The 8,806-nt window shown below is 49.6% G+C and overlaps 1 long non-coding RNA gene across 1 annotated transcript in view; it reads left to right on the forward strand.

The window, feature by feature from the left end:
* The window catches only part of LOC148141117 (uncharacterized), a 38,132-nt gene extending 36,721 nt beyond the window's left edge, over positions 1-1,411 (forward strand). The window contains exon 3 of the long non-coding RNA XR_015752773.1: positions 265-1,411. This is a non-coding gene — a long non-coding RNA (uncharacterized LOC148141117). The remainder of the gene's footprint in view (positions 1-264) is intronic.
* The last annotated feature ends 7,395 nt before the right edge of the window (positions 1,412-8,806 follow it).

The raw sequence follows: 8,806 nt of genomic DNA on the forward strand, positions 1-8,806 counted from the left end.
ATTAGAAGGGCCAGAAGTTATGTCCATCACTAAATGCCCTTGAACTGAGTGACAGAAGGCAATTTCAGAAACAGGTAAGAGACAACTGGATTGCTATGGATCTGGAGTCACAGGCCTGCTAGACTTGGAGATCAGTCAATAACTTGTTTCTGTAGGCACGATTGTGGACACAGATACCACTATTACGCGTGGGGACACCTCCCACCGTGTACATGGCAGGTACTCATGTGTCTCAGCCAACATTGTCTATCTTATACGTTGCAGGCAGGGATGCCCGGAGGCATGGTACATTGGGGAAACTGAGCAAAGGCTACAACAACGGATGAATGGGCACCGCACAACAATCAACAGACAGGAGGGTTCCCTCCCAGTTGGGGAACACTTCAGTGGTCCAGGACATTCAGCCTCGGACCTTCGGGTGACCATCCTCCAAGGTGGACTTCAGGACAGGCAGCAGAGGAAAGTGGCCGAGCAGAGGCTGATAGCTAAGTTCGCTACCCATAGGGAGGGCCTCAACCGGGACCTTGGGTTCATGTCACATTACAGGTGATCACCATTGCACTACACACACACACACACACAGATATTCCTACACACACACACTCTCACATACACACGGACACAGGTACACACAGATGCGCACACACCCTCATAGACACACACACTCACACACTCACACATGCACCCCCTCACAGACTTAACACACTCTGCACCCACTACACACACACACACACACACACACACACACACACACAGATATTCCTACACACACACACACACTCTCACATACACACGGACACAGATACACACAGACGCGCCCACAGACACCCACACACACCCTTATAGACACACAGACTCCCACAAAAGCACCCCCTCACAGACTTAAGACACTCGGCACTCACTACACACACACACACACACACACACTTTCTCACACTCACAACCCCCACCCCAGACAGACACACACACAGACAGACAAAGACCCACATGCACACATATATATTGTGTGTGGTGAATTTTTTTGGTACTTTCAGAGTTAAATTGCACTTTGCTCAAAAACTACATACATTCATGTAGAACTCTGAGCTCAAAAACTGCATGAATTTATGTAAAACTCTGATATCTCACTTTTTAGGTTAGAATCAATCTAAACATCAGGTCATATTGAGAGAACACAGGGGGCTAACACCTTTAACATATTGTCTAGCTATCACCATTGTTAACAGTTAACCCGAGAATGCAACTTTAAAAAAAGGGTTTTGTGATTTACACATGAAAAAAGTGAAACTATCAATGTATTCTAACAGATGAAAGGCTTAACAGACAATCAATTCTTCAATGTATAATTTCAATGCAAATTTTTGCTATAAATTCTGTGTTACGATCGAGCCCTCCACAATCACCTGATGAAGGAGTGTGCTTCCAATTAAACCTGTTGGACTATAACCTAGTGTTGTGTGATTTTTAACTTTGTTTTTGTAGGGACATGGAAACAAGCATTCCCCTCTGTAATAATTCAGGAAGCCCAACTAGAAAGGAACATCATTCATTGTTGAACACCAAAATAGAGCCACTGCTGCCTCACAGTGCTAGGGACGCAGGTTCAATTCCACCTTCAGGCAACTGTCTGGGTGGAGTTTGCACATTCTCCCCATAACTGTGCGGGTTTCCTCCCAAAGTCCAAAGATAAGCAGGTCAGGTGGATTGGCCATGCTACATTACCCATGGTGTTCAGGGATGTATCAGGATCTATTCCTGATGAAGGGCTTTTGCCCGAAACGTCGATTTTCCTGCTCATTGGATGCTGCCTGAACTGCTGTGCTTTTCCAACACCACTCTAATCTAGAATCAGGAATGTATAGGTTAGCTGTATTAGCCATGGGAAATGTCAGGTCCCAGGGAAAGGTCTGGGTGGGATCCTCTTCGGAGGGTTGGTGTGGACTTATTGGGCCAAATGGCCTGTTTCCACACGATAGGGATTCCGTAATTCTTATTTGTGGCATACATAAGCTCGTCCCAGCCCAGGACAGACTGTTTTCAGACCCATCCGTGGGGCTGCTTTAGGATATTTTCTACTCCTCCTGTTCAGAGATGTTACAACACACCTCTGGAGCAGGTCGGACTTGAACTGAGGCTTCCTGGCTCAGAGATAGGGACAGTACCACTAAGACTCTCCTCAGGTCTTTTTCACAGAGTCGGGGAATCCAAACTAAAGGGCATGGGTTTAAGGTGAGAGGGGAAAGATTTAAAAGGGGTCTGAGGGGCACCTTTTCATGCAGAGGGTAGTGCGTATGTGGAATGTGCTGCCAGAGGAAGTGGTGGAGGCTGGTACAAATACAGCATTTAAAAGGCATCTGGATGGGTGTATGAATAGGAAGGGTTTAGAGGGATATGGGTCATATGCTGGCTAGTGGAACTGAATTAATTTAGGATATCTGGTCGGCATGGACAGGTTGGACCAAGACATTTGTTTCTGTGCTGTACATTTCTATGACTCTGTGACTCTATAACATGGAGCGGGGTCTGCTTTAGTTTTTTTATACCTAGAGGTGACATCTCACACAACCAAACAACTTTACCACCACCAAATCACTGTGACTATTTTTGGTTTTTAAACTATTAACCACCACCAGTACTAACCCTTGCAGGTGTTTAGTAATATACAATGCAAAGCCCATTATGGGTAATGTCAACCATCAAAAGTGAAAGATGGGGTGTTTAACAAAAGTGGGAAGGGACAGGGTCTGCTTTAAGAAATATTTTTAATCAACTTGTTCAGGAATGTTATTACACACCTCTGGAGCAAGTGGAGCCTGAACACAGGCCTTCTGACTCTGACACCGCCACTGCACCACCACACCTTGTGAAAAATAAGGCTCAGGTGATGAGTTCTAGCTGAGTGACCATTGCCTGTTACCAAGGGAACTCATAATCAATGAGCTCCACAGGGAGATGAATTAGTGATTCCCCGTGGGTATTGTAGAAATTATCACACCCACCAACACATTAGTGCCACGTGCCTGTACCTATGTGAGCGAATTAAAAGCCTCTCTGTTAATGATAGATGAAGCTGTGACTGTGCCAGTCAAGAAATTGGACCACTTGATTGTTTGTTTGTATTTGACATGCTCAAATTTGAAACTGGGAGCTAGTCTGACAGTCAGTCAGCAGGGTCGCACACAATGGAGCTCTCTCCAAATCTAATCTCACATTGTATGTTTGGTTTTCAGTACTGACAACACAAATGCTATAAAATTGACATTGTGCTGAACTTCTGCCACATGTAGATGTGAGCACCGAGCAGATTAGCACACGTTTACATGAACAAGGGCTCTTCATGGTGCTCTCTGTTGTGTGTGGTATGACTTCAAGAAACATTTCCTATTTCATAGGCTGCTGCATAGCTCCTGGAAATTTGGATTTCATTTTTAAGTATGCAGCGATCAAACAATCCGTAACATATAACCTGTGATAAACTGTTAATTTCATCTAATTGTCCTCGATAAATAACTTTACAGGATTAGAAATTGCCATTAAATCTGCCAATTTTATCTTTGGAAGAATACCAAGCATATTTCTACAAAGGATCCGCATTCTTTGCACTGCCAGTGGCTGCAGACGGATCAGTAAAAATGAGAGACTGGAGGCTGAATCCGACTTTTGTTTTTGGCAAAGTGAGAGTTGAGTCAAGTTTTGTTTGTGAGGTTTCTCACTGTGATACCTAACCGGATTTCTCACTATATTTCACAAAACTTGCCACATCAACTAGCTACCCTACCCTTCCCCTCTGGTCGCCCTGTCATCTGATTCTAGTCCCACCTTACCACACACTCTGCCGGGAGCCACTCACCAGATATCTGCCAAAAGACCAGCTTTCCTGGTGCCCGGGCTATATGTAAAAAGGCCGCAGTAGCTGGACAAGTACTGGCATTGTGAAGCTGTCCTGCTCAATGACAGACACATCTGAACGTGGCAGAGAAAAGGAATATGGCATTGTTATTTTCCACTGGCGACCGGGAGATCCTACTGGTGGTGGGTGATAAGGAGATGGATCTTTTGCCTGGAGAACCAACAGAGGAAGCTGTGCCATGGAGCCTGGCACCTCGACATGATTAACCCTGCATGGACTCTGTGACACCTTCTCCCCTAATGTGCCATCTTTACCCCCAGCTGCACCAGCGCAAACCGTTATACCCCTCAGTTTCACCTCCCACAACCTCTCCCTTTTTCTCATTCTATGAGAAGACAGCCACAATGGGGCAGAGAGAGCCCGGAGGGCCCACAATCTAATTCCATGGATTTATGGGCGTTGCGGTGGTTCATTGGTCAGCAGGTTAGGGCGATTGACGAGGCTAAATACAGGGTTACAGGGATAGGATCGGGAAATTGGTCTGGGTGGGATGTTCTTTAGCGTATCAGTGGAGAATTGATGGGTCAAATGGCCTCTATCTACACTGGAGGGTTTATTTGATTCTATGACTGTGTTGACAGCCTGATCCAGCCTGTGGAATCAAGGTGAGTACAGGCTGGGTACAGGGATCTACTGGCACCATAGTACCTCATCCAGAACAACCCTTTTCTTTCCCTAGTGCTGGTGTGAATGAGGTGGTTAATGATGTCTGCACAGGGAGAGATGTAGCAAATAAGGAGCCAATGTATTAACATCAGCAGGGATTAGGGACATCCCAGGTTCAGTGTCCTGTATTGTGCATCGGTTGTGGCCAATGCCCTCTCCCTTTAAAGGGATTCACACCACTATGTCCTGAAGGCCCCTCCCTCACGGATCCGGACTGCTACATTGTTCACTCACCCAACACCCACTCCCCACCGACACCGAATCCCCCCCGACACCGACTCCCCCCCGACACTGACTTCCCACCGACACCGACTCCCCCCTGACACCGACTCCCCCCTGACACCGACTCCCCCCTGACACCGACTCCCCCCTGACACCTACTCCCCCATGACACAGACACCCCCCTGACACCTACTCCCCCCCGACACAGACACCCCCCTGACACCGACTCCCCCCTGACACCGACTCCCCCCTGACACCGACTCCCCCCTGACACAGACTCCCCCCCGACACCGACTCCCCCCTGACACCTACTCCCCCATGACACAGACACCCCCCTGACACCTACTCCCCCCTGACACCGACTCCCCCCTGACACAGACTCCCCCCCGACACCGACTCCCCCCCTGACACCGGCTCCCCCCTGACACCGACTCCCCCCTGACACAGACTCCCCCCCAACACCGACTCCCCCCTGACACAGACTCCCCCCTGACACCGACTCCCCTTGACACGGACACACCCCTGACGCCGACTCCCCCGACACCCACACCCCCCTGACACCGACTCCCCCCGACACCGACTCCCCCCGACACCGACTCCCCCCTGACACCGACTCCCCCATGACACCCACACCCCCCTGACACCGACTCCCCCCGACACTGACTCCCTCCTGACACTGACTCCCCCTGACACAAACACCCCCCCAACACCTACTCCCCCATGACACCGACACCCCCCTGACACAAACACCCCCCTGACACCGACTCCCCTGACACCGACTCCCCTGACACGGACACCCCCCTGACACCGACTCCCCCCGACACCGACTCCCCCTGACACGGACACCCCCCTGACACCGACTCCCCCCGACACCGACTCCCCCTGACACCGACTCCCCTGACACGGACACCCCCCTGACACCGACTCCCCCCGACACCGACTCCCCCTGACACCGACTCCCCCCCGACACGACTTCCCCCTGACCCCCACACCCACCTGACACTGACTCCCCCCTGACACCGACTCCCCCTGACAGCCAGACCCCCTCGACACCCACAACCCCCCGACACCGACTCCCCCCTGACATCGAATCCCCCGACACCGACTCCCCCCTGACACCGACTCCCCCTGACACCGACTCCCCCTGACACCCACACGCTCCGACACTCACACCCCCGACACCCACACCCCCCGACACCCACTCCTCTCCGATACTCACTCCTCTCCGACATCCTCCCCCCGACACTCACTCCCCCTGACACCCACTCCCCTCCACACCCACTCCCCCCGATGCCCACACCCCCCGACAACCACTACCTCCCGAAACCCACAACCGACACACACTCACTCCCCGACACCCACTCCCCTCCCGACACCCACTCCTCCCGACACCCACTCCTTCCGACTCCCACTCCCCCTGACACCCACTACCTCCTGACACCCACACCCGGCACCCACTCCCCTCCTGACACCCACACCCGACACCCACTCCCCTCCCGACACCCACTCCCCTCGCGACATCCACTCCTCCCGACACCCATTCCTCCCGATACCCACACCCCCTGACACCCACTCCCCCCACACCCACACCCAGCCACACTTTACTATATCCCAACCCTGACAGATATAGTTGTCCCACCTTTAAATGATTATCTCCCTTTCTCCTCAGCCTGCATACCCAAATCCGAAAAAATTGGGTTCCTGACTCTCTTTCCCATTAACCCAGCTCACCCCTTCTTTCTCCTTTGTTTCTGTGGACAGACCCCTTGGACTGACTCTGGCTCACCCCTGAAGAAGGTCTTTTGCCCGAAACGTCGATTCTCCTGTTCCCTGGATGCTGCCTGACCTGCTGCGCTTTTCCAGCAACACATTTTCAGCTCTGATCTCCAGCATCTGCAGACCTCACTTTCTCCTCACCCCTTTGAGAGACTGATGCAGAGAGCCTCAGTCGAGGAGCAGGAAATCACTCTATCTCTTTTAGCCTGCCATCTCCACACCTCCCCCACCCCCATCCCATACGTAAACTGACCACTACGGAGTCACAGGACAGACCATATCCCACTCCCCAGACTGCAGAGGCACAGCCTCCTGCTCAACATCCCCCCAACCTGAATGTGGCCAATCCTTGGGACTGGTATCAGAGGCTGTCCTTGGTTCCCTGTGTTAGGGCCCCATGACTGATGAGGATCTCTGTGGATTGGAATGAGGATGACTCTCCAAAGACTTTGAAAGATGAGTGCAGTCTTACAATGTGTGCAGTGTGTTTGCTGTCTAAGCTGCAGGCACAGAGGAAGCACATAGCAGACATCTTTCTGTATGACAATCACCTCTCTGTCCCACCCCCGACTAAGGACTGCTGAGCAGTGAGGCGGTCTGCCTGGAGTGGGGGCGGTGGAGTGACACAGCAATGATAGGCAGGGATGCTGTTAGTATCCAGGTGAGTGAGTGCAAAGACAGTGAGTGAGCTGTTGCCTGGTCTGTTCTGTCCCTGCACAGTCATACTAGTTGCTGATAAGCCCTGCAATGCAGGTCTGCATTTCCAGCACCTTGCAAATGGATCAGGAAGGTGCCATGTTGATTGAAGGGTTGGCAAAATGATTAATGAACCAGAGCTATGTAAGGTTGATGGATCCCTCAGATGCTGAATAACATGGAATCTTTTAAAAACCAGCATTGACTGAAACCACCAGGGACCAACTCTGACTTCCGTGTTGACAACTCTGAGAATTCAGCTTCTTCCAGCGTGTATGGTAAGACAAGAAGCTGCATATTAATGAGGTGTCATATGGTGTTGACAAACTGTTTAACCAACAGCAATCCCCTTTCATCAGGAACTCCCCATTACTCAGTGAGAAACTCATCAGATGGCCCAGCAACAGCAGAAAAGCTACAACAAGAGGCCCTCACCCGACTCCTCATCTGATTCTGCCACAGATCTTGCTTCAGCCCAAATTGCTCGGACCCTTCTAAGATTTTTATTAAGTTCTTGATTGCCAAGGGGATCAAAGGTTACAGGGAGAAAGCAGGAAAATGGGGTTGAAAAACCTATCAGCCATGATTGAATGGTGGAGCAGACTCGATGGACCGAATGGCCTAATTTCTGCTCCTATTTCTTATGGTCTTATTCCACCAGATTGTTAGTTATTTTCAACAAATAGCAACAAGATCAATACAAAAGGAAAGTGTGTTGTTGCTGTCAGCAGTATATTGCCAAACAAAGGAAGTATTATTCCCGTTGCTTTGACTGATGAGTGCAACGAGATCAATTACTCACCATCTAGTTTGTTGCCATCTCTAATGTGATGCTAAGTCAAATCCTGCAGACCCGATGATAGCTATTATCTTTGGAGTTCCATTTGGAGGGATGGGGGTAGGCACTGGATTTGAGGAGTGATCCTGTGTCCTGAAGAACTTGACCCTGTTCTCCTCAAATGTTCAAATAGCTTGATGACAGTCACTGCACCTCTTTGGTTCTCATTGTTGTATTCCTCCACCACCCCCTTGTCCAATTTTAACCAGGGTTCAACTCACTGATTGGCTTTCAATATGTTTTTGTCTCTGTGTTTTGAACGTACTGTGATGTGGGTCCCTGTGCTCAGTTAGCTGTAAAAAACCGCTTTAGGCATCTGAGAATCCTTTACGTAAACCACATTCTTAGCACAGAACCAACAATGCTAACATTAATGCTTCAAAAACAATAAACTGTCACATTAAGGTATATTCATGAGAATGGTGATGGCCAGAGAACAGGTTTCTGAGACAGTGCGCTCATTCAGAAATCAATCAAAGGTAATACAACATGAAATCTCTAATTACATTCTTTACTTTTGATGTTGTCACATGGAAACATTTTTGTATTGAAAATGATGTCAATGATGCCAAAAATGATTTCCTTTATAAAACAATCAACTCGTTTTGTGAAAAGTATCAGTTTCCTGTGATTATACAGTATATAATGTGATCACCAAAGCCACTCTGTAGCAGGCTACAAGCAAGTTGTATCCAAGG

Source organism: Chiloscyllium plagiosum, unplaced genomic scaffold (genome assembly GCF_037043375.1).
Source record: "Chiloscyllium plagiosum isolate Xiang-an unplaced genomic scaffold, Cpla_swu_hap1 HiC_scaffold_34, whole genome shotgun sequence".
Lineage (NCBI taxonomy): Eukaryota > Metazoa > Chordata > Chondrichthyes > Orectolobiformes > Hemiscylliidae > Chiloscyllium > Chiloscyllium plagiosum.